The sequence below is a fragment of the Lycium ferocissimum genome, chromosome 11 (genome assembly GCF_029784015.1).
Source record: "Lycium ferocissimum isolate CSIRO_LF1 chromosome 11, AGI_CSIRO_Lferr_CH_V1, whole genome shotgun sequence".
In the NCBI taxonomy this organism is placed as follows: Eukaryota; Viridiplantae; Streptophyta; class Magnoliopsida; order Solanales; family Solanaceae; genus Lycium; species Lycium ferocissimum.
Window position 1 is genome coordinate 20,001,257 of NC_081352.1, and position 24,790 is coordinate 20,026,046.

The following is a 24,790-nucleotide window of genomic DNA, read 5'->3' on the forward strand; positions in this document are numbered from 1 at the left end:
ATGGAATTGTTGATATAGTTTATGAACTCGGAAGAAGGAAACGTGTTGTCGTTGTTCTCATGGAATTTAGGAAGCTTCGGGTGGCATAGCATGTTGGCCGGGCTGTTTGAATATTGTATGGATTGCTTGGAATGTTCTTAAATCATATGTGAATGGTTGCGGATTAGTAATCGAATATGTGAGCATTGGTATTGAATTGATCGTATGTAGTTTATTTGAATATAAATGAAATGTTGTCGAATTGTGTAGAAAGGAATTATTAATGTTAGAATGCGTTTTGAATCACTTATGGATATTGTTAGTATGGTTGTTGGTTTGGTTATTGTTGATTTGGCCGAGTTGAATTCTCGGGGACGTCGAAGTTATAGGGGAAATGCTGCCGAAATTTTTGTAGACAAAGTGTTAATTTGGAATTGGATTCTTAAGTGTTATGGCTAATGGTTGATATCTAATGACATTATTGTAGATCGTGAGAAGACGAGACGTAAGTTTGGATTAGCTTAGGAAGCGGCTAAGGTATGTAAAGCTCAACCTTCCTTTCTCTTGGCATGTCTTAGTTGAAAGTAAGTTATGGCACGAATCTCGAGGTAACTCCATTCTGGTGATCCGAGCATGTTTATGATTCTTATTGGTTTCTTGATATTTGTATTCTTAGTGTGGTCAAATCATGGTCCTCATGTCTTTTATATGATTAAGTTTCAAAAGTTGCATAAAAGTTTTGCTTTCAAAAGAGTTCTGTTATTAAATGATTCCGTAACTACGAAAGGTCGTAACTCTCACCGAAAGGCTCGGATCGCTTCGATATGTTCGTATGAGGTTCCATGATAGGTAAGGCCCGTAACTTTTACGAGCGGGCTCGGATCGACTTGATATGTGCTTGTGATTCCTTAAATTTACTTTAATGCAAAAATTTAACGACAAAGTATTTAGAATGGATTTGATACGATCTCTTTTTGAAAAGAACTTAACATGATTATCGTTTTAGCTCTCAAGCGTCGACTACCTACTTATCCATTGAGTCTGTTATGATGATGTATGTGCATATGGTTTCTCACTACTCTGTTCGTGCGAAGCTCAATATGTCTTTCACTGAGACCCGGGCCAGGACACGCATTCGTGCAACTCCACTGCATTATTCACCGAGTCCCTCACTAGAGGGCCGGGACACGCTATATATATATATATATATATTATATATGATGTGATGGGGATGGAGGCCAGGATGGCATACCGAGTCCCTTGCTAGCGGGGCCGGGACACGCTATTCACCGAGTCCCTCACTAGAGGGCCGGGTACGGTATATATATATATGTGTATGCATGCATGATGATGATATGATTTTATTTACCGCGTCCCTCATTAGAGGGCCGGGGCACGTTACATGTACACTCTATATATGTATATCATGATTTTACTCACCGAGTCCCTCGTTAGAGGGCCGGGACACGCTATATGTTTTTACGATGATTTTATGACATTGACATGCATGGTATATGTTTTCAAAGGCAAGTCTTATGATTTTCTGTACTCTTTACTTTAGTATGATCCCGCTTACTGTATTTCATGCTTTACATACTTAGTACATATTCCGTACTGACTCCCTTTCTTCGGGGGCTGCGTTTCATGCCGCGCAGGTACACCCAGATGAGCTGAAGATATTAGTAGAAGATGTTCCAGCGGGATTGGCGAGCTCCATTTTCTCCGGAGTACTGCCGAGTCAGTGTATTATGTTTCGTGTTAGAGACTTTGCAGACAGTGTCGTGGGTATAAGATGTCGGTTATGTAAGCGGCTATGTAAGCCGATGTATTATTACGCATTGTATTATAAGTTTTATATGTTATAGACTCTATTTGATTCGATAAAGATAAAAAGCATATTGTTCTTCGAAAAACTTTCATTATGTATTTGTGTCATGATTTGAGGGCCAACATGATTATGAGTATTACGAGAGTCAGCAGGTTCGCTCGGCCCTAATAAGGGTTGGGTGCCCATCACACCCTATCGGGTTAAGGGTGTGACAAATTGGTATCAGAGCGGTTCGTCCTAGGGGTTGTCTCGCAAAGTCGTGTCCGGAGTCTGTTTATGGTGTGAAGCCGGCCACATTTATAAACAGGAGGCTACGGGGCATCTAGGATGGTTACTCTTCTTTAACTTCTTAGATCGTGCCATAGAGCCAAGTCATAGGAAATGGGATTTCTTATACTAACTTTCGATTTCGGCAGAATAACGACATCGATCGAAGAAGGTAACCGATGATATTGGAAGCTATAAAGCACGCAGGTAAGTAAAGGTACAAAAGATATATGTCGAGTACGGTATTGACACGATTAGAGTGTAAAGTTGATGATAAAAAGGGAGAGTAAGCAAGAAAGTGCAACAGGTGCAGTTGGAGTTGGGCATACGAGGTATGTTTATTATTTTTGTACTGACTCTCATAATACTCATAATCATACTGGCCCTCAAATTATGTCACAAATATATAATGAAAGTTTTTCAAGGAACAACATGCTTTTTACCTCTCTCAAATAAATAAAATCTGTAACACATGAAACTTATAATACAATGCATAATAATACATCGGCTTACATAATTGACATCTTATACCCACGACACTGTCTGCAAAGTCTCTAACACAGAACATAGAACCATAACATAATACTCTGACTCGGCTGCGCTCCGGAGAAAGTGGAGCCCGCCAATCCGCCGGAACATCTTCTCGCTAATATCTTCGCTCCACTGGTGTACCCGCGCGCATGAAACGCAGCCCCCGAAGAAAAGGGGGTCAGTACGGAATATGTACTGAGTATGGAAAGCATGAAACATAATAAGCGGGATCATACTGAAATAAAGAGTACCGAAAATCATAAGACTTGCTTTTGAAACCATATATCATGCATATCAGTGTTATAAAATCATCATAAAAACATATAGCGTGTCCCGGCCCTCTAATGAGGGACTCGGTAGGTAAAATCATCATATAACATATAGCGTGTCCCGGCCCCTCTAGTGAGGGGACTCGGTAAGTAAAATCATATCATCATATGTATGCACGCATATATATATATACCGTACCCGCCCTGTAGTGAGGGACTCGGTGAATAGCGTGTCCCGCCCCCGCTAGCAAGGGACTCGTATGCCATCCCGGCCTTCCTCCCCATCATCACATCATCATATACATATATATAGCGTGTCCCGCCCTCTAGTGAGGGACTCGGTGAATAATGTAGAGGAATGTGCACGAATGCGTGTCCCGGCCCGGTCTCGTGAAAGACATAGCGAGCTTCGCACGAGCGAGTAGTGAGAAACCATATGCACATACATTGTTTCCAGAGACTCAATGAAGTAATATAAGCGAATCGTCATTTGAAAATTGGAACAAAAGTTATATCAAAACCTTTTGGGACGTTATTCGGAAACATTTCAAATATTATAAACGTATTAGAGAACCATAGAGATCATAGTCGTACGTCAAACTAATCCGAGTCCGCCTCGGAAAGTCACGAACCTTATTTACTTTAGGACTTACCATAAACATATCGAAGCGATCCGAGCCTTTCGGTGAAAGTTACGGACGTTCGTAGTTTCGGACTCATTTAGAAACAAAATTCCTTTGAAAACAAAACTTTATACAACTGTTAACATTTAATCATATAAAAGACATAAGGATCATGATTCGACTACATTAAGAATATCAAAAAGCAAATAAGGATCATAAACATGCTCGGATCGTCGGAGTAGAATTACCTCGAAACTCGTGTCACAGCCTACTTACTCTAAGACATGCCAAAGAAAGAAGGGGTGAGCTTTACATACCTTAGGCGCTTCCTAAGCTAGTCCGAACTTAAGCTTCAACTTCCCTCGATCTACAATAATATCATTAAGCATCAACCATTAGCCACAATACTTGAGAATCCGATTCCAAATCGAACTTTGTCTACAAAAATTTCGGCAAAGATTTCCCCCATAACTTCTACATCCCCGAGAATTCAACTCGGCCAAATCAACAACAACCAAAACCAACAATCATAATAACAATATCAATAATGAACCCAAAACACCTTCTACCACTAACAAGTCATTTCCATATATTCCGACAACATTCCAATTATATACTTCCAAGCTAACATCAATGCTCGCATATTCAAGTATTAATCCGGGCCCACTTAAACAAGTTTCAAGAACGCTTCAAGTAATCCCCACAATATTCAAACAATCCAACCAATATACCATAGTACCCGAAACCTTCCCAACTCAACATGAACAACACTAACACATTTCTTTCTTTTAAAACTCATAAACTACATCCACAATCCACACGTTTACAACATTATCTCCATAAATTCAAGAAAACATATTGAAATCACATTAAACTCCAAATCAGCCCACGCCCAATTACAACTTTAATTTGAGTCATCAAACCTTCATTTCCATCACATATTCCATAACAACAACAACTAGAATACTAAGTATTTTAATTCATCATTCTTACTCAACACAACATACATGCACGGACACAACTCCCATACCATAACTTCATGAATTTCATCCGTTTCAACATAGCACAATGCACACAACCATCCATAAAACATGTAGGAAAGGATAGAATCTTACCTTCTTCCACTTAACTTCACCTCTCTCCCTCTCGGCCAAGGTTCTATTTGCAAGAACAGATGGTTTTCTTGCTACAACAACCACTCCACGTTAAAGAGGGCCTTCCAATTGGTAGAGAGACAAGGAGAAAATAATTTTTCATGACCACTCTTTCCATGGCCATGTTCGGCCACCATGGCCGAACTCCCTCTTCTTTCTTTTTCTCCATCTTTCTTGAGTTTTCTAATTATGGAAAGAGGAATGACCTTGTGTTGTCATCACTTGTGCATATATATATAAATATATGGCACATGGCTGGCCACACCCTCCTTTTGTTTTCTCCAATTTTCTAGATTTTTCTTAAGTTAATAAATGATGAAAATTGGTCTTGCTTGGTCATCTAATATCCATATGAATATATTAAGCTCCCATAATTATAAGGTGTACACATATTCCATTTCATGGCATGAAAATATTAGCCAACCATGGGTGGGGCCCACTTTCCACTATACATGGCCTCTTTGGCTTTTCATGGCTATTTCATGAAATAATTTTTCCACATTCCAAGTTTGCCCTTACTCTTCCTTATTCCAACTTTACCCTTAACGCTCCATACCAACAAAAGGAATATGCAACTTATGCATTCTTAACAAAATCGAAAAAAAATAACTTTGCCCTTAACTTTCCGCCGTTAACTCGGAATATCCAAATGTACAAAATGCGAGGTATAACATCCTTCCCCCCTTTAGAACATTCGTCCTAGAATGTTCAACTAGGCTCGTAAGGTCTTTGAAGAGTCTTGGGGGTTTCCTTTATCACCTCGGCATGCAATTCCCATTCACCGATTATATTCCTTCCTCATTCTTACTCACTCCCTTTATTGCCTGCAATGCACTTCTCCTACTTCTCAGGCTTCGTGTATTTGACCAAAATTTAGCTAGTATCTCACTTCTATTCAAATCCTTATCTCCATTATTGTAGTCTTGATTACCCTTTCGTCAGTCCTTATTCCTTGTTAGCTTTCCGATACAAATTTTGTATTGTTGTAGTTGAGTATGGCTTCGCACTGACGATCCACATGATTTCATAGCATATGCTCTCATACTTAAATTACCTAGTGGTTCATAAACCTTCTCTTAACATCCGGCGGATTCCTTTTATTTGCATTCACAAGAGCAGCGTTCTCTCCTCCCCTCAAATTGTTTTTTTTTTCCAACTACTCCTCGCTGTTCCTTTTGACTCCAACTGTCATACCTTTGCTGACACCCTTTTGTACCCTTAGCTCGAAGATTTTTTTCGCTCTTTACCCTTCCGTCACTCATTATATCGCGGTCTCTGTAAGAATATGTGAAAGTGACCAGATCAGCCCAAAAGATGCCCTAGCATCGCTTTGCTAATCCTTACGTTCTACCTTGTTTTCCCTTCTCTTGTCTTACCTCCGGTATCGAAACAGGTTCTTAGTTCAACCATAGCCACGCTTCGTCCGTCCTCAGCACTAATTCCACTTAATAATTGGCTTATACCGTCATTACATTTTTTTTTCTGTACTGTACCCGAAATATCGCAACTGCATTGTCCTCGCTACGTCTTTACTCTTCTTATCAAATACTTACTTAGTCTTATTCTTAGCATACCAATACTCACAGATGGCATCCCCAATCCTTGTACAACTTATATACGGACGTTGAATCTTAGACGTGGTTCTTTCGTCCTGCTCTGCATCTCTTGTTCATAGTAATTCCCGCTCGTCCTATTTTGTCATATTTCTTCCCTTCCTTTAATCGCTCTTGACTTCCTCACTTCCTACCAAAGGGGTTTTCTATTCCCTCTCCTTTCTGACTGACAAGTTACAATAGCATTAGCGAACACTACTATAGTCAACATCTTAGCCCTTAACCTAGCATAAGATCACTATCCTCCATACTATTCCTTAGGTTATTTGATATCGTCCTCCTGTCATACTCTTTCTCTTCGTACGCGTCCACTTACTAGCGCTATGTCATTCCAGGTTTCTGCAAACTCCTCACACTGCCTTAGATACCTTCCTGACTTTCATCCGCTTATGGCTGGTTTTCCGATCTGACTAGCCTATTTCAGAAAAGGGGTCCTATTTATAGCTTAGGAACCTGTATCAAACACATCCCAATGTCAGCTGTTTCTATCTCATCCTTGCATTTCTCTCGCCCGCTTCCCCCCCTGTAGGGGTGTACTTATACCATTATCCGTTTATATTTTACCCCATGTCCTTATTTCCAATCTCAGTAAGGCAACACTTTTATTCCGACGATAAGTATCCAAAGTTCTCTTGGAATATTATCTTTATCCCGACATATCTTGGTGCTCTCTTTGGTGTCCCCTTGTCGTTTCTTCCGTTTATGTCTGTCTTTTATTCTACACACGAGAAATCTTATGCTATCTCTGTATCTCTCAGAACACACTACTCCTACACAATCCTTCTTTCACTTTCAAAACGTATTCTGTTCACCCACATCTATCGGTATCGTACCAGTCATCTTCTAGTACTCATTCTACGTTGTTTCTCATCTTCCTATACATTGGTCTTTTACAGTCCCGTCACCCCCGGCGCTCGTGTCCTTCGCCATACCCGTTACAACCTATCACTACGCTGTTGTTTCGCTTTCTCCTTACTCTTTCTTTCCGTTAACTCTTTCTCTTCACCGACCTAATCCGCCCGTCCTACGCGATTCCTTATGGTTTCTGCCCGCTCCGCAGGTTCTAATTTTCCTTAGATTAATCTAACTTCCCGTTTGCCTCTTACGTCTGAATTTGTAAGACTTTTCAGAAAACTTCCCAGGGGGGTCACCCATCCTGAGATTTCCCTCACTTCAGCACGCTTAACTTTGAAACTTTGATGAAATACGACGCTTTAACGCCCGTATAATTACGTCCACCTCACCGCATGACCTTTATCACCTAATCTGAGGTAAATTAGGATCTTAACATATTCCAAAACGCCCTCGCAACACATCTCATCAGCTGTCTTGTTAATACATTCCTATCCGTCACAATTCTTTTATTCTTCATACCCCTGCCTTATTCGTATCATTACTTCCCGTGACTATAATCTCATCATATTTTTCTCCTACCTATCGATTCAGTCGGTGCCCTAACATACTACCCTATCCGGACCTGCCAGCCCTTCCTAATCGTCTTTTGGTATCACAATCCGTTCCAAATTCCTTGTTACCAGATCTTCATCGACCTCCTATTTACTATTATCACTAATTCCACCGTTAATTTATTCCTAAAGGGCAGCCATATTCACAGCTCATTCAACTCCCATCGTTACTATTAACATGACTTTTCAAAACATATTCCAAACTTACATCTCATTTCCGTATTATTTCTAGAAAAATTTTGGCAGAGTTTTCTCTGTATTCCTTACTATCCCAAAACCTGCACGCAGGAAATACCAAGGATGCCTCACAGGGCCAACATATATACATATATATCATATCATATCGTATCGTGTCACAGCCGCACAGGGCTCTCGGTATTCATAAAAGCCTGAAAACAATGGACTTAACTCATATGCCCAACACAACCGTACGTGTTCCCCTTTCTTATTTACTTTCCTTTTCGGTCTTCAACTTCACATTTCAATCGTACCAATACCGTGCTCGGCATATGCCTTTCGTACCTTTACTTACCTGCGTGCTTTATAGCTTCCCATATCGTTAATCACCTTCTTCTGTCAATGCCATTCTTCTGCTGCAATCACAGGTTAGTGTAAAGAAATCTCGTTTCCTATAACGTGGTTCTATGGCACGATCTAAGGAGTGAAAGAAGAGTAACCATCCTAGATGCCCCGTAGCCTCCTGTTTATAAATGTGGCCGGCTTCACACCATAAACGAGGACTCTCTTTGGACACGACTTTGCAGACAACCCCTAGGACGAACCGCTCTGATACCAATTTGTCACACCCTTACTCTGATGGGGTGTGATGGGCACCCGACCCTTATTTAGGGCCGAGCGAACCCGCTGAATCTCATAATACTCATAATCATACTGGCCCTCAAATTATGTCACAAATATATAATGAAAGTTTTTCGAGGAACAACATGCTTTTTACCTCTCTCAAGTAAAATAAAATCTGTAACACATGAAACTTATAATACAATGCATAATAATACATCGGCTTACATAGCCGCTTACATAATTGACATCTTATACCCACGACACTGTCTGCAAAGTCTCTAACACAGAACATAGAACCATAACATAATACTCTGACTCGGCTGCGCTCCGGAGAAAGTGGAGCCCGCCAATCCCACTTGGAACATCTTACTCGCTAATATCATCAGCTCACACAGGTGTGCACACGCGGCATGAAATGCGGCCCCGAAGAAAAGGGGGTCGGTACGGAATATGTCTTTCGAGTATGGAAAGCATGAAACATAATAAGCGGGATCATCTTGAAATAAAAGTACCGAAAATCATAAGACTTGCTTTTGAAACCATATATCATGCATATCGGTGTTATAAAATCATCATAAAAACATATACGTGTCCGGCCTACAATGGGGACTCGGTATGTAAAATCATCATATAACATATAGCGTGTCCCGGCCCTCTAGTGAGGGACTCGGTAAGTAAAATCATATCATCATCATGTATGCATGCATATACATATATATATATATATATATATATATATACCGTACCCGGCCCTCTAGTGAGGGACTCGGTGAATAGCGTGTCCCGGCCCCGCTAGCAAGGGACTCGGTATGCCATCCTGGCCTTCCTCCCCATCATCACATCATCATATACATATATATAGCGTGTCCCGGCCCTCTAGTGAGGGACTCGGTGAATAATGTAGAGGAATGTGCACGAATGCGTGTCCTGGCCCGGGTCTCAGTGAAAGACATATTGAGCTTCGCACGAGCAGAGTAGTGAGAAACCATATGCACATACATTGTTTCCAGAGACTCAATGAAGTAATATAAGTGAATCGTCATTTGAAAATTGGAACAAAAGTTATATCAAAACCTTTTGGGACGTTATTCGGAAACATTTCAAATATTATAAACGTATTAGAGAACCATAGAGATCATAGTTGTACGTCAAACTAATCCGAGTCCGCCTCGGAAAGTCACGAACCTTATTTACTTTAGGACTTACCATAAACATATCGAAGCGATCCGAGCCTTTCGGTGAAAGTTACGGACGTTCGTAGTTTCGGGCTCATTTAGAAACAAAATTCCTTTGAAAACAAAACTTTATACAACTGTTAACATTTAATCATACAAAAGACATAAGGATCATGATTCGACTACATTAAGAATATCAAAAAGCAAATAAGGATCATAAACATGCTCGGATCGTCGGAGTAGAATTATCTCGAAACTCGTGTCACAGCCTACTTACTCTAAGACATGCCAAAGAAAGAAGGGGTGAGCTTTACATACCTTAGCCGCTTCCTAAGCTAGTCCGAACTTAAGCCTCAACTTCCCTCGATCTACAATAATATCATTAAGCATCAACCATTAGCCACAATACTTGAGAATCCGATTCCAAATCAGCACTTTGTCTACAAAAATTTCGGCAGCATTTCCCCTATAACTTCTACATCCCCGAGAATTCAACTCGGCCAAATCAACAACAACCAAAACCAACAATCATAATAACAATATCAATAATGAACCCAAAACACCTTCTACCACTAAAAAGTCATTTCCATATATTCCGACAACATTCCAATTATATACTTCCAAGCTAACATCAATGCTCGCATATTCAAGTATTAATACGGGCCCACTTAAACAAGTTTCAAGAACGCTTCAAGTAATCCCCACAATATTCAAACAATCCAACCAATATACCATAGTACCCGAAACCTTCCCAACTCAACATGAACAACACTAACACATTTCTTTCTTTTAAAACTCATAAACTACATCCACAATCCACACGTTTACAACATTATCTCCATAAATTCAAGAAAACATATTGAAATCACATTAAGCTCCAAATCAGCCCACGCCCAATTACAACTTTAATTTGAGTCATCAAACCTTCATTTCCATCACATATTCCATAACAACAACAAATAGAATACTAAGTAATTTAATTCATCATTCTTACTCAACACAACATACATGCACGACCACAACTCCCATACCATAACTTCATGAATTTCATCCGTTTCAACATAGTACAACGCACAAAACCATCCATAAAACATGTAGGAAAGGATAGAATCTTACCTTCTTCCACTTAACTTCACCTCTCTCCTTCTCGGCCAAGGTTCTATTTGCAAGAACGGATGGTTTTCTTGCTACAACAACCACTCCACGTTAAAGAGGGCCTTCCAATTGGTAGAGAGACAAGGAGAAAATAATTTTTCATGACCACTCTTTCCATGGCCATGTTCGGCCACCATGGCCGAACTCCCTCTTTTTTCTTTTTCTCCATCTTTCTTGAGTTTTCTAATTATGGAAAGAGGAATGACCTTGTGTTGTCATCACTTGTGCATACATATATAAATATATGGCACATGGCCGGCCACACGCTCCTTTTGTTTTCTCCAATTTTCTAGATTTTTCTTAAGTTAATAAATGATGAAAATTGGTCTTGCTTGGTCATCTAATATCCATATGAATATATTAAGCTCCCACAATTATAAGGTGTACACATATGCCATTTCATGGCATGAAAATATTGGCCAACCATGGGTGGGGCCCACTTTCCACTATACACGGCCTCTTTGGCTTTTCATGGCTATTTCATGAAATAGTTTTTCCACATTCCAAGTTTGCCCTTACTCTTCCTTATTCCAACTTTACCCTTAACGCTCCATACCAACAAAAGGAATATGCAACTTATGCATTCTTTAACAAAATCGAAAAAAAAATAACCTTGCCCTTAACTTTTCGCCGTTAACTCGGAATATCCAAATGTACAAAATGCGAGGTATAACAGGGAGCCCTGTGTGGCCGTGGTATAATGTGATACATATATATGTGTTGGCCCTATGAGGCATTGTTGGTATTTCCTGCGTGCAGGTTTTGGGATAGTAAAGAATACAGAGGAAACTCTGTCAAAATTTTTCTAGAAATAATATGAGAACGAGATGAAAGTCTGGAATATGTTTGGGAAAGGTCGTGTCAATAGTAACGATGGGATTTGATTGAGCTGTGAATACGGCTGCCCTTTAGGAATAAGTTAATTGTGGAGTTGGTGATAATAGCAGACAGGAGGTCGATGGGAATATGGTAATCAGGAATTTAGAATGGACTAGTGATAGTAAGAGATGATCTAGAAAGGACTGGTAGGTTTGGATAGAGTGATATGTATTAAGGCATCGACTGAGTCGATAAGTAGGAGAAAAATATGATGAGATTATAGTTAAAGGAAGTAATGGTGCGATTAAGATAAGGGTATGGAAAAAGAAAAAAAAGAAGAAGAGAGAATTGTGACGAATAGGAATGTATGGATAAAACAGCTGATGAGATGTGTTGTGAGGGCGTTTTGGAATATGTTAAGATCTCAATTTACCCCAGATCATGTGACGAAGGTCAGGCGGTGAGGTAGACGCAGTCAGGAAGGCGTTAAAGCGTCGCATTTCATCAAAGTTTCAAAGTTAAGCGTGCTGGAGTGAGAGAAATTTTGGGATGGGTGACCCCCCTGGGAAGTTTTCTGAAAAGTCTTAAAAATTCAGGCGTAAGAGGCAAATCAGAAGATAGATTAATCGAAGGAAAATTAGAACCTGCGGAGTGAGCAGAAACCTTAAGAAGTCGCGTAGAACGGGGCGGATCAGGTCGGTGAAGAGAAGGAGTTAATGGAAAGAAGGAATAAGAAGAAAGCGAGACAACAGTATAGTAATAGGTTATGACGTGTGTAACTGAGGACACGAGTGCCATAAGTGACGAGACTGTGGAAGGCCAGATTATAGGAAGCTGGGAAACGAAGTAAAATGAGTGCTAGGAGACGACTGGTGTGATATAGATAAACACGGGTGAACGGAAGTGCGTTTTGAAAATGAGAAAAGAATTATATAGGAGTAGAGTGTCCTGTATGGCACAGAGATAGCATAAGAATCCTCGTGTGTAGAATAAAAGACAGACATAAACGGAAGAAACGACAAGGGGATGCCAAAGAAAGCACCAAGATATGCCGGGATAAAGATAATATTCCGAGAGAACTTTGGATACTTATTGTCGGAGTAAGAGTATTGCCTAATTGAGATCGGAAGCAAGGACATGGGGCAAAATATAAACGGATAATAGTATAAGTACACCCCTAAAGGGGGGAAGCGGGTGAGAGAAATGCAAGGATGAAATAGAAACAATTGACACGGTAATGTGTTCGATATGGATGCCTCAGGCTACGAATGAGACCCCCTTACTGAAATAAGTTAGTAAGATCAGAACACCAGCCATAAGCGGATAAAAGTCAGGAAGGTACTTAAGGTAGTGTGAGAAGTTTTTTTTTTTGTAGAGATTTTGAATGACATGACGCTAGAAAGTGGACGTGTATGAAGAAAGAGAGTATGACAAGAGGATGGTATCGAATAACCTAAGAGAAAATATGAAGGATAGCGATGCTGTGCTAGATTCAGGGTCAAGATGTTGGCTATAAAGTTGTTCACTAATGCTATTGCAACTTGTAAGTGATAAGGAAAGGGAAGAAATATGACAAAATAGGACGAGCGAGTTTTGGAAGGAACAATACATATAGAGTAGAATAAACAGGGGACGGAAGGACCGTGTCTAGGATTGAACGTACTTTATGCGAGCCGCACAAGGATAGTGATGCCACCGGTAAGTATTGGTGTGCTAAGATGGGACTAAGTAAGTATTTGATAAGGAAAGTAGAGAATTAGCAAGGACAATGCAGTTGTGGTATTTCGGGTACATTACAGAGGAATGCAACAATGAGTTTAAGCCAATTACTAAAGTAGAATTAGCGCTAAGAACGAATGAGGCATGACTATGGTTGAACTAAGGATCTGTATCGATACCAGAGTTAAGGCAAGTGAAGGGAAGACAAGGTAGAACATGAGGACTAGTAAAGCGGTGCTGAGGTATTTCTCGGACTAATCTGAACATCTTCGTATATTCTTGAAGAGATTGCAACGTAATGTGTAGGAGAGTAAAGAGCGAGAGGGATCTTCGAGCTAAGGTACAGAAAGGATGTTGGCAAAAAGGAATGAACCCAAAAGGGCATTTGGAATAACAGTGACAGTTAGAGTAAAAAGGAACAGCGAGGAGTAGTTGGAAATTTTTTTTGAAGGGAAGAGAGAATGCTGCTCTCATGAAGGAAAATAAAAGAGTCCACCGGAGGTTAGAAGAAGGTTTAGGGACCACTAGGTAATCCAAACGTGAGAACATATGCTATGGAATCACGGGAAGTATCAACGTGAAGCTATACCCAGCTATGATGATACAAAGTCGGCATCGGAAAGCTAACAAGGAATAAGGACTAACGAAAGGACCGTTAATATGGGGAAATCGGAGATATGGGCAAGGGAACAAGAAAGAAGGAGTACTGTAGGGCGATAGATGGCTGTGGCATGATAAGTCAAGGCTACAGTAATGGAGACAAAGATTCGGGTAAGAGTGAAATGTTAGCTAAATTCCGGTCAAATACATGAAGGCAAGGAAGTGGAAAAAGTGGATTGCAGGCAATGAAGGAATTAAGTAAGAACGAGAAGAGACTGACGTATGTTTTAAGGTAGGATTAAGCAAGGCGATAATTGAACCCTAAGGGGGGGGGATAACTGTTCCCAAGAAGGAAAGGGTATTACACCCCGTAATTCCTGTACATTGGGATTTGTTAGAGTTATTGTCAATAAGATGCAAGGTCATAGGTGCTTGTGTTACAATTATAAGGGTCCGAGTTCGTGAGGCGGAACAATAACAGGGAGCAGACGACTTGAGAGGCTGAAGAGAAAATGAAGAAGGAACGTAATCGATAGATGAGATTGCATGCCGTGGTGATAAGGAAAACCCCAAGATCCTTAGAAGACCTTACGAGACTAGTTGAACATTCGAGGACGAATGTTCTAAAGGGGGGAAGGATGTTATATCTCGCATTTTGTACATTTGGATATTCCGAGTTAATGGCGGGAAGTTAAGGACAAGGTTATAATTTTTTTTTTAGAATGCATAAGTTGCATATTCATCTTTTATTGGATAGGGAGCATTAAGGGTAAATTTGAAATAAGGAGAATTAAGGGCTAAGAGTGGAAACAAAATATTTCATGAAGTGGCCAAATAGCCAAAGTGGTCGTGGGCCCCACCCTAACTTGGCCAATATTTTCATGCCATGAAATGGCACATATGTACACTACATATTTGTGGGAGCCAAGTATAGGTACATGTGGGTACAAGTCATGAAGCAAGACTTATTCATCTTTCTACAACCTTAGAAATTTCTAGAAAATTGGAGAAAAAAAGAAGAAGGAGAAGATGGCACATGACCGGCCATGTGCTCCTATATATATATATATATATATATATATATATATATGTAGGTGATGACCACATAAGGCATATTCATCTTTCCAATTCAAGAAGCTTGAGAGAAAAGGAAAAGAAAGAGAGAGAGAGGAGTTCGGCCATGAGATGGCCGAACATAGTCCATGGAAATTGAAAGAGAAAAATTATTTTCTCCTTGTCTCTCTACTAATTGGAAGGTCCTCCACAACGTGGAATAGTCGTTGGAACAAGGAAACCATTCGTTTTAGCTATGGAGGATCCTAGCCGAGTGGAAGAATTGAAAAGAAAAGGTAAGATTCAATCCTCCTTTACATGTTTTATGGATGCTTGTGTGTGTTGTGCTATGTTGAAACGGATGAAATTCATGAAGTTATGGTATGGTAGTTGTGGCCGTGCATACATGTTGGGTTGAGTAAGAATGATGAATTAAATTACTTGGTATTTTAGTTGTTGTTGTTATGGATTATGTGATGAAAATGAAGGTTTGATGACTCAAATGGAAATCGTAATTGTTGTGGGCTGATTTAGAACATAATGTGATTCTAATATAGTTGCTTGAATTGATGAAAATGATAATGCTAACGTATGGAATTGTTGATATAGTTTATGAACTCGGAAGAAGGAAACGTGTTGTCGTTGTTCTCATGGAATTTAGGAAGCTTCGGGTGGCATAGCATGTTGGCCGGGCTGTTTGAATATTGTACGGATTGCTTGGAATGTTCTTAAATCATATGTGAATGGTTACGGATTAGTAATCGAATATGTGAGCATTGGTATTGAATTGATCGTATGTAGTTTATTTGAATATAAATGAAATGTTGTCGAATTATTAATGTTAGAATACGTTTTGAATCACTTATGGATATTGTTAGTATGGTTGTTGGTTTGGTTGTTGTTGATTTGGCGAGTTGAATTCTCGGGGACGTCGAAGTTATAGGAAATCTTTGCCGAAATTTTTGTAGACAAAGTGTTAATTTGGAATTGGATTCTTAAGTGTTGTGGCTAATGGTTGATATCTAATGACATTATTGTAGATCGTGAGAAGTCGAGACGTAAGTTTGGATTAGCTTAGGAAGCGGCTAAGGTATGTAAAGCTCAACCTTCCTTTCTCTTGGCATGTCTTAGTTGAAAGTAAGTTATGACACGAATCTCGAGGTAACTCTATTCTGGTGATCCGAGCATGTTTATGATTCTTATTGGTTTCTTGATATTTGTATTCTTAGTGTGGTCAAATCATGGTCCTCATGTCTTTTATATGATTAATTTTCAAAAGTTGCATAAAAGTTTTGCTTTCAAAAGAGTTCTGTTATTAAATGATTCCATAACTACGAACGGTCGTAACTCTCACCGAAAGGCTCGGATCGCTTCGATATGTTCGTATGAGGTTCCATGATAGGTAAGGCCCGTAACTTTTACGAGCGGGCACGGATCGACTTGATATGTGCTTGCGATTCCTAAATTTACTTTAATGCAGCTTTAACGACAAAGTATTTAGAATGGATTTGATACGATCTCTTTTTGAAAAGAACTTAACATGATTATCGTTTTAGCTCTCAAGCGTCGACTACCTACTTATCCATTGAGTCTGTTATGATGATGTATGTGCATATGGTTTCTCACTACTCTGCTCGTGCGAAGCTCAATATGTCTTTCACTGAGACCCGGGCCGGACACGCGTTCGTGCAACTCCTTTGCATTATTCACCGAGTCCCTCACTAGAGGGCGGGACACGCTATATATATATATATATATATATATATATATATATATGATGTGATGGGGATGGAGGTCGGGATGGCATACCGAGTCCCTTGCTAGCGGGGCCGGAACACGCTATTCACCGAGTCCCTCACTAGAGGGCCGGGGCACATTACATGTACACTCTATATATGTATATCATGATTTTACTCACCGAGTCCCTCGTTAGAGGGCCGGGACACGCTATATGTTTTTACGATGATTTTATGACATTGACATGCATGGTATATGTTTTCAAAGGCAAGTCTTATGATTTTCTGTACTCTTTACTTCAGTATGATCCCGCTTACTGTATTTCATGCTTTACATACTCAGTACATATTCCGTACTGACCCCCTTTCTTCGGGGCTGCGTTTCATGCCGCGCAGGTACACCCAGATGAGCTGAAGATATTAGTAGAAGATGTTCCAGCGGGATTGGCGAGCTCCATTTTCTCCGGAGTACTGCCGAGTCAGCGTATTATGTTGTGGTTTTATGTTTCGTGTTAGGGACTTTGCAGACAGTGTCGTGGGTATAAAATGTCGGTTATGTAAGCGGCTATGTAAGCCGATGCATTATTACGCATTGTATTATAAGTTTTATATGTTATAGACTCTATTTGATTCGAGAAAGGTAAAAAGCATATTGTTCTTCGAAAAACTTTCATTATGTATTTGTGTCATGATTTGAGGGCCAGCATGATTATGAGTATTACGAGAGTCAGCGGGTTCGCTCGGCCCTAAATAAGGGTCGGGTGCCCATCACACCCTATCGGGTTAAGGGTGTGACAAGATTAACTTCAGCTCCAGTCTTGACACTCCCAGAAGGGCCAGATGGTTATGTTGTGTACTGTGATGCTTCAGGTGTTGGGTTAGGATGTGTATTAATGCAGCATGGTAAAGTCATTGCTTATGCTTCGAGGCAGCTGCGGAAACATGAAAAGAACTACCCAACTCATGATCTCGAATTGGCTGCAGTTATACATGCATTAAAGATGTGGAGACATTACTTGTATGGTGTACATGTTGATATCTATACAGATCACAAGAGTCTCCAATATATTTTTAAACAGAAGGAGTTAAATCTGCGGCAAAGGCGGTGGCTAGAATTATTGAAAGACTATGATGTGAATATTTTATACCACCCTGGGAAAGCAAATGTGGTAGTGGACGCGCTTAGCCGCCTTTTAATGGGCAGTTTACGTGAAGTTCCTTCGGAGAAAAAAGAATTGATTCATGAGCTCCACCAATTAGCTAATCTTGGAGTACGTTTAATTGATTCAGGGGGTGCAAGAGTCAGTGTTAATAATCCCACAGTTTCGTCCTTGGATATGGAAGTGAAAGAGCGACAGTATGAGGACCCTCAATTGAACCATTATAGAGATACATGTCATGCAAAAGAGGAGTCTCCATTTGAGACTTCTATGGATGGGATTCTTAGATACCGAGGCAGGCTATGTGTGCCAAATGTTGCAGAATTGCGTCGTCGGATTCTAGAAGAAGCTCATTATTCTCGGTATTCTATTCACCCAGGAACGACAAAAATGTATCATGATCTCAAGTTGATATATTGGTGGGATGGCATGAAGAGAGACATAGCAGAATTTGTAGCCCAATGTCCAAACTGCCAGCAAGTAAAGATCGAACATCAAAAGCTAGGAGGATTATTACAAGCGGTGGAAATTCCTACATGGAAATGGGAAGTGATCAATATGAATTTTATTGTGGGGTTACCCTGTTCCTGAGGCAAGTATGATTCTATATGGGTGATCGTAGATAGGCTCACGAAAGCAGCTCATTTTCTTCCAGTCAGAACCACCTACTCAGCGGAAGATTATGCGAGGCTATATATCAAGGAGATTGTGAGACTTCATCGAGTTTCGATATCCATTATCACAGATAGGGGAGCGCAATTTACAGCCAAGTTCTGGAAATATTTCCAAGAAGGTTTGGGTACTCAAGTAAAGCTCAGCACGGCATTTCATCCGCGGAGGCGATGGACGAAGCGAACGTACTATTTAGACCTTGGAGGATATGCTAAGAGCATGTGTTCTAGATTTTGGTGGTAGTTGGGATGACCATTTACCCCTTATCGAGTTTGCATATAACAATAACTACCATTCCAGTATCCAAATGGCTCCGTATGAAGCTTTATATGGAAGGAAGTGCAGGTCCCCGATTGGATGGTTTGAAATCGGAGAAGTACAACTAATAGGCCCTGAGTTGATCCAACAAGTAGTGAAAAAACTCAAGGTGATCCGAGACCGATTGTTAACAGCCCAAAGTCGCCAAAAATCTTATGCGGACAACCGCCGGCGAGACTTAGAATTTCAAGTTGATGATTGGGTATTTTTGAAGGTGTCACCAATGAAAGGTGTGATGAGATTTGGCAAGAAAGGAAAATTAAGTCCTCGATATATTGGACCCTATAAGATTATCCGCAAGGTGGGTCAAGTAGCTTATGAATTGGACTTGCCTTCAGAACTTGAATTAGTCCATCCAGTTTTCCATGTCTCGTTGCTCCGCAAGTGTGTTGGAGATACTACGAGGATTGTGCCAATAGATAATGTTCAAGTGATAGAAAAGCTAGTTTATGAAGAAGTGCCCATTGCCCTATTAGACAGGCAAGTACGGAGACTTCGAAACAAGGAAGTGGCCTCAGTTAAAGTCTTGTGGTGAAATAACAATCGAGAAGAGATAACTTGGGAAGTGGAAGAGAAGATGAAATCTGCATATCCGCATTTATTTCAGCCCCCGGAAGAGATCCATGATGAGACATCGATATTATGAGGTATGTATGCTTTCTTTTTATGTATGTGGGTCGTGTGTGGCCAACTTATATTGCTATTGTGTTGTGACCCTGTGAGGCAATGTTATTATGGGTTGTTATGACAGGATGGTAGTGCCATATTACAGGGGAGACTCTGGCAAACTTTTTATAGAATCCCCGACGACTTAACATTCGAGGACGAATGTTCCAAAGGGGGGGAGAATGTTACATCTTGGAAATTTCCCGTTAGCATACAGTGAGTAGACTAACGAAGGGTACAACGTATATGATGTTTTGATAAGTAAGAAATAGCCTTTAATGGTCCTAATTAAGATTTCCAAAGACATTCGAGGTAAGAGAAGAAAGTTGTTAGGGAAAGTGAGTCATATGTTGTGTGTCAGGCAAGAATTATGAGTATTGAGTTAATGACGTTCTAATGATGCTTTGGGAAAGAGTTATAACGTCCCTTAGATTGATGATGAAGTGTTAAACAAGTGTTAGGAAGGTTCCATAAGGATTGGATATCAAACGAACGACGGAGAACATTTCAGGAAAAAGGATTTACACGACCTACTTATACGGTCCGTATAACATTATACGGTCCGTATAAGGGGGCCGTATAACTCCCAGCAGAGATGATGTCTGGCCAGTGGTGAACCACGACCACTTATACAAACCGTGAAATGTCCCACGGACTGTATAAGTGTCCGTGGAAGTCTCGACGAGCTGAATAAGTTCAGTTATATAAATGTGTTCCCACTTCATTTATTTCATTTTCCCACATTCCTTCATCTCTCTCAAGACCTCTAGAAGGTTCCATATATTTCATCCACAAGAAAACAAAGGAGAACAAAGATCAATATCAATAATTTAAGTGAATCAAGTGTATGAAATTCATCAAAGTTCATCCAAGCCAAGAAATTTCGAAGGAAGTCAATTAGGGTTTTGGGTGCTAGAAGAGTATTGCCACTCAAGGCTTGTTCCTACAATATCTAAGGTAAGACTTATGATATTTTCAGGTTGTTTAAGGTCTTGAGAAGTTGAAACACTTGGATTATAGAAGAATATAGAAAGTGGGTCATAAATGCAAGAATAGTGTCATTGTTGAGTAGTAGTTGGAATGAATCATGGACATGGATATGTTATGATTATAAGTAGATTATGAATGGTATGTAGACATAGAATGAGCAGTATATGTGAAGAAATATGATAGTGAACTATGATCATGATTTTGGAGAATTGAAGGGAAATTGTGAAATGCGAATAATGTAAATGAATGAAGATTGTTGTTATGAGTGTTTGGGAATTGATATGGAATATGGTGGAAGTAGTATAATCAAAGAAAATGCTGCCCAATTTTCTCTAGCTTTAGTAAACACGTTCTTACAATTGTTTGGCTAATGTCGATACGAATTCTCTTGAAGGTAGAACGTGTGCATTAAAGGGGAACGAGCAAGCAATAGAATAGTTAAAAGACAAAGGTATGTAAGGCTAAACCTTTCTTTCCAAGGCATGAGTCTTATAGCATGATTTTCCTCCTCCTTCAAGAATTTCCTATATTCCGGAAACTAAGAGCCTATGTTCATGAATAGCCATATGAGATAAGAGATACATTACGAATACGACAATGATAATGATGAGCTTAAGTCTAAAGATTCTAGAGTTCATGATATGATGTTCCTACAAAGCTAATGGTGTTAACCATGATCTGTTGATGTTTTCCTTATGTGCACTCACCTTAAAACGTTAGTCCCTCCAAGGTGAGATATAACGATTATGATCACTCCATAAAGTAATCGGAGGTTCACGACCTTATGTCACCCCAACATAGCTATAGTTGCCTTCAAGTTCCAATGTATGTTTTGATGATAAATATATAATGATGCTAAGTTATAATAAGTCTATGATATGCACGATGATATCTTTTCACCGTGCCTAAATGGCCGGACATGTCACTGCTAAGGCGGGCTGCTTGTGATTCCACCGTGCCTAAATGGTCGGACATGTCACCGCTACGGCGGGCTGCTATGGTTCCACCGCGCCTGGAAGGCCGGACACGATCACCACTAGTGGGTTGCGTATGAGGGTTACCCGTACGCTGGTTAACGATGATGATGTATGTATGATAAGATGATGTATATGCTATGGTAACTCATATGATATGCTACGTATGATATGTATAAACTGTATCCATTCAAAGAGTACGCAGGTCATGTCTTAATCTTATGCCTTATGATTTCTCTATTATGTTCATTTCATTCATGCCTTACATACTCAGTACAATGTTCGTACTGACGTCCGTTTTCTTTGGACGTTGTGTTCATGCCCACAGGTAGACAGGGAGGCGATCCAGACTCGTAGGAGCTATTAGCTGATTGAGAGCACTCCATTTTCCGGAGGTGCCGTTGAACTCCATTTTTCGGAGGTGCCGTTGATTATTCCTTTGGTATATATATATATATATATATGTATGTTTTGGGCATGACGGGGTCCTGTCCCGTCTATATGTCTAGTACTCTAGTAGAGGCTCGTAGATACACAGTGTGGGTAGTATGGTCTCACAAGTTTCTTATTGTATATGTATATATATTATTTTGATAGCCAAAGGGATTATGAACATAAAGTGAATATGTTCCAATGATAATAGTTTTCCATGATTATGTGCATAAGAAATATGAATGAGAGCAGATAAGTAATTGAGTGAGTGGTGCTCGGTGGTTAGCCCAGGGTGCCCGTCATGGCCCTAGTCGGGTCGTGACATATATATTTAAAATAAGCACTTTAAATAATCAAATATGTATTTTAAATTTTCACCTTCTATTGAATAAAATTGATTTTAATAAAAAGCTTACCTGTGGATCGACAACCACATGGGAAGACACCGGCGCTCGGCAGGCTGATGAGAAAACGCCTGAGTAGGTCTCTCTTGTGGATCCACTGGCACTGAACCCTAAAGTATGAAAAATTATGAAATAATAAGTAACACATATATTTAAAATAAGTAATTAAAATGATCAAATAAGTATTTTAAATACTAACCAGGATTAAAAAGTCATCGAAGTCAAGAATCCTGGGTCAGTCTAAATTCCTCACAGGCCGATCATTAGCTAATGAAGCGCGTAATGCTGCCCAATCGAAGTCATAACGGTCCTCCATGCACGCATTTTGGCTGGGCTGTGATGAAGACCCAGGTATCTCAACAATTAGGAGCACCGGCGTAAACGTAGGTGACTGTCCCGGTGAGCTGTCACTGGCCTGGAACAGCTGCGGATGGACTAGAATGGGAACGGCCTCTGGAATGGGAGCGGCCTCATCTACCAGATGGTGTCCTCCACCACTAGGTCCTCTAGCAGGAGCACCGCGTCCTCTGGCAAAGACAACGCCCTTGGCCTCCTCCTCGCGGCGACCACGTCCTCCTCTGGCGGCGCCGGCCGATGCTCAGCCTTTGGAACAAGCTCCTCCATGCACCTAAACTCTCCTGCTTGCCGGATACCATCCTCGGATATCCATACCATCTCTGCCGCAAGCCCCGCAAGCCCGGGGTAAGGGATATGCTCTAACCCCAACATGCGTAATTGCTGTACGGCCACCAGCTACATTTGTCTTCAACAGTAAAAAAAAGTTATTTTTAAAATGTAACAATTAATACAATTAAATAAATCTAAATACAATAAACTTACAAATGTCTCGTGCTGCCCCATGAGTGCTGAATATCCTACATCCCTTGCGGGACGCAAAGCTGGGTTGCCGAACAATCGGCGTGTGATCCGATAATACCAGCGCATGTAATCCCGAATGAGAGTCAAATGGATGACCACCGCTAAAGTGCCCAACCTGTGCTCCCAACGGTGGAGCTGGACAGCCATGAAAGCCAGAAATTCATCATCAACGGCGGCCCGATCGTCCCGCTAGTAGTGTCGGAGCTCATGACAACATCAGGAGGTATACTCTGTGTATGCCCAAATTATTGTAAGACGCGCTTGGGTATCAATGGACACCGCGACCTCCAATCCCCCTGACCTGCCTTGCAAAAGGCTGGCAACCCATCCAATATAGCAACGTACAACGTCCATATAAATAGCGGCATAACATATAAATACAAATTAGTTATCACCAAGCAGAAAAGATGTTTAATTAAATTAATAATATAAAGTTAAATAGTTTTACCGCATCATCCGTCATGTGATCAAGCTGGTCCCGGAATAGAAGAATACTGTGGTGCATATCCACATCTTGGTCAAAACCCGCCATCCATCTCCTCGCATAGGGCATGTCAATATTGAGGTGATGCTTAGGTACGGGCTGAAAAGGCAGCATCCTCTCCCACGCCCATAACTGTAAGCAATATTAGAAAATATGATTTTTTTTAGTCGTTGTTTCAAGAGGTTTGTTTACATTAAAGGAACGCAGACTTAAAATATTACCTGGAGAAAAGCAAAAAATCCACACACATTGCTGACAACACCAATAGATGCTCGGCATAGGCATCTGTAAAGATACGCCAAAACAACACTGCCCCAGCTGTAGTCTCCCAAGCAGTCCAGATGCTCCAAGAAGACCAAATATCGTAAAGTGACAAAGGCACCGATCAATTCGAGAACAAGATGCCCCTGAATATAATAAGCAGGTACAAACGGGCATGACGATCAACAACGTCCTGTTGAGTGTCGTCCTCTACAGGATCCTCTGCCATCAAATAAGTGCAGAGCGCACTAATCTTTACCCGACTCTGTCCCGACATCTGGCCCTCGACATCAGGCACGAAGTGGGTGAGCCTAGTCAACTCTGTCACCCATGTACTACCAGGAGGAGGCTCGTACCGAGTGTATAATGGCTCTCCATCTATCCGCAATCCAAAGAGGACCTTCATATCCTAAAGTGTAATCGTGGCCTCGCTGGTGCGAAGATGGAAGGTATGTGTCTCTGGCCTCCACCGCTCAACCATGGCCGTAATGAGCGCCCAATCATGTTGTACCTAACCAACGGACACACAACGATAGATACCGCCCCGAAAAAATAGCTCTAAGACACGGGGGTGTGGGGGCCGCTCGCGTAAAAGAGCCCACGCTCTTTGCAGCCTACAGGGGCGGAGCCTAGTCGATATCCCTATAGTACCAGCCCATAATAACTCTGACCTATGATTGTCTTACAAAGACAATACTGATCTATCATCGGGCCCCGGGTGAACAGCGAGCCCAAGATGATCATCGGGCCCCGGGGGAACAT

At 40.7% G+C, this 24,790-nt stretch overlaps 2 long non-coding RNA genes across 2 annotated transcripts in view; both read right to left on the reverse strand.

Moving 5' to 3' along the window:
• Positions 1 to 22,931, reverse strand: part of LOC132037671 (uncharacterized) — a 30,403-nt gene extending 7,472 nt beyond the window's left edge. The window contains exons 1-2 of the long non-coding RNA XR_009409960.1: positions 22,604 to 22,931; positions 22,417 to 22,514 (exon numbers count right to left, since the gene is read on the reverse strand). This is a non-coding gene — a long non-coding RNA (uncharacterized LOC132037671). The remainder of the gene's footprint in view (positions 1 to 22,416; positions 22,515 to 22,603) is intronic.
• A 62-nt stretch (positions 22,932 to 22,993) lies between these two features.
• LOC132037271 (uncharacterized) lies at positions 22,994 to 24,567 on the reverse strand. The gene is made up of 3 exons (XR_009409816.1): positions 23,989 to 24,567; positions 23,732 to 23,899; positions 22,994 to 23,599 (listed from the first exon to the last, which is right to left on the reverse strand). It is a non-coding gene; the product is annotated as an uncharacterized LOC132037271 (long non-coding RNA).
• Positions 24,568 to 24,790: the final 223 nt, after the last annotated feature.